At 34.1% G+C, this 2,446-nt stretch overlaps 1 protein-coding gene across 1 annotated transcript in view; it reads right to left on the bottom strand.

Moving 5' to 3' along the window:
• Fmn2 (formin 2) overlaps window positions 1-2,446 on the bottom strand; it is a 402,068-nt gene that overhangs the window by 76,948 nt on the left and 322,674 nt on the right. The gene's annotated exons all lie outside the window — the stretch shown is intronic.

The raw sequence follows: 2,446 nt of genomic DNA, 5'->3' as shown, positions 1-2,446 counted from the left end.
CAAGCGCAACGGCATGAGTTCAATCCCCGGTTCCGCAAAAAAAAAAAAAAAAAAAAAATTTTACTTAGGATGACACTACTATATCAACACAGATTTGGGCTGGAGATAAAGCTCAGTGGCACAAACACCTGCCTGGTAAGCTCAAGGACCCAAGTTCAATCCCCGGTTCCAAAACAAACAAACAAACAAAACACCAAAACTAAAAAACAAACAAATAAACAAACAAACAAAAAAACCCCCACAGATTTGATATATTATTACATAAACCACAAAAGCCTTCAGATTCTAAATCATGTTAACCACGGTCACAGTAACCTAAGAAAAGAAAGCACTAATTTCGTATTTATGTTAAATGGCTTGGAGTTTAAATGCCAACAATTAGTCCAGTTATTTGGAAATAATTATCTCAAGCAATCGTGCAAGCACCAAGTTAAAAACAAAGCAAATGGTATCTACCTTTCTTCTCAATTGATAAGTAAGAATTTAGAAATTATTTAGAATTTATATAGTACTCTACACATACCCTTACCTGTTTCTTCTACATTACATTTGGTGCTAAAGTCCCAATGACACAGTTATTTCAAACAATACGCTCAGTATTTTTAAATATATCCTACTAAATTTGAAAAGGTCAACTGTGACCTACTAACTGACTTTATATTTGGTAACCCACAGTTTGGAAGTCACTGAGCTATAAGACAAAAGGAACAACAACACACAAAAAAAACCAAAACCCAATTAACCTGGAACCAGTACATGAAGAATTTGTCTTTTTATTTATAAGCATTTCCTTTTGGGTCATATTTGTGACCATTTGCAGAAATTAGTAGGCAAAATGAGGCAAAGCAAGCTGATTATAAAAAACATTGGAACTGTGCACCTGAAATAAAGCTCACAGTCACTTGGGAACTGTTAAAGTGTCTCTATCCCTACTCACAACACAATAGTACAGCTTGGGCTGGTTAATGTTTTACAACTTCAGACAGTGTTTTCTCGAAGGTCTGTACAGCATCTAAAAACATATAACTGAGTGCCACACTGCCATGCTCTGCCAGGACTGTCAGGATTTAACAAGGATCATTTGAGCTGGCAAGGGAATATTTTTCCTTCTTTCCTTTCCCTTTTTGTACTTTAGATTGCTTACATAAACTTGCAAGTCAATTGTTAGCCATATTAAAAAACAGAATACATGTTCCATGACATTGCTTTGAAAAGGTTCCAGTATGAACATACTGTCTTAAAAAATCTCCTCTGGGCTGCCTACCATAAAACATGATTGGCTTCCAGAAACAATTCTAGAACCACATAAAAATTTGTTTAAGGCAAAATTTTAAAAAGCATTGTAATGCACACCACCTTCAGGAAGGACTTTACCTTTCTTTATGAATACAGCAATTAAGACTGAGATTAGAAGACAGAATTTCTGGACTACTCTACGATTCAAGTAAATGGTTTCTAAAACTTAAAATCAGAATGATATGCTAGAAACCTGTGCCCTATTCTGGATTCTGCTACTAAAATCAGATATGTGACTTTAGGAATCATATTACTCTGTTAATATATTCAAAACATTCAGCATAATTCCTCTAATAACTAGTAGAGACTAAATAAATGTCTCTTCTGAAAAATTTGCATTTGATGATCTTAAAATTCTTTTGGTGATACATTATTGTTAAACTATTATACTTCAACAGTATTGGTAAAGAAAACATAGACTTGCAGGTTTTCAAAGCATACATACTTAAATCATGATAGATGGAATAAAGTGAGTGTCACTTGTTCATAATGGCTACTTCCGATCTGTACCAAAAGAGCTCTCGCTGCACCATCTGAATAAACCTGGCCTTTTAAATAAAACCCACTTTTCTCCAGTATAGCAGAAGGCTGATTCATACCAAAAGAATAAAATAAACAAACAAAAAAAGACTCAGCAAACTTAAGAGCCATATCACCACTGTAAAGCCAAATTAGAATCCCAGAAAACACTTCGAAATTCTCTTCTATCAATTATTTTCATATGCTTATGAAGCAAATCAGATTTGTATACTGAAACTGTAATCAGCTTTAATAAACAATTGAAATAGAGATGAAAGGAAGTTCGTTCAAATTCACTTTTCACCTTTTGATGCAGAGTCAACCATCAACAAACTGAACAGATTTTCCTTTGATTGGTAATCTCAGGAGAAGCTCTGAGTAGTTGGGGTGCAAAGGGTGTTTCTCTTCAAACACTGAGGTATCCATCTCCACACACTGCCAGTACAAATTACTATTCTGTTGCCACAATTTTTAAAATACGTTCCTGATGCTATGAATGTATTCACAGATGGAGAGTGTGGTTGCCTTAGGTTTTCGGGTCAAAGATATCAAAATGAATATAATTTAATCATTGAAAATTAAAATACTGTTTGGAATAAAGTAACTCTAGCATTTGTTCAAGGTACACACA

Source organism: Octodon degus, unplaced genomic scaffold (assembly GCF_000260255.1).
Source record: "Octodon degus isolate 3935 unplaced genomic scaffold, OctDeg1.0 scaffold00017, whole genome shotgun sequence".
Lineage (NCBI taxonomy): Eukaryota > Metazoa > Chordata > Mammalia > Rodentia > Octodontidae > Octodon > Octodon degus.
The sequence above is the reverse complement of the archived record's forward strand: the minus strand, read 5'-3'. Positions and strand labels throughout refer to the sequence as shown.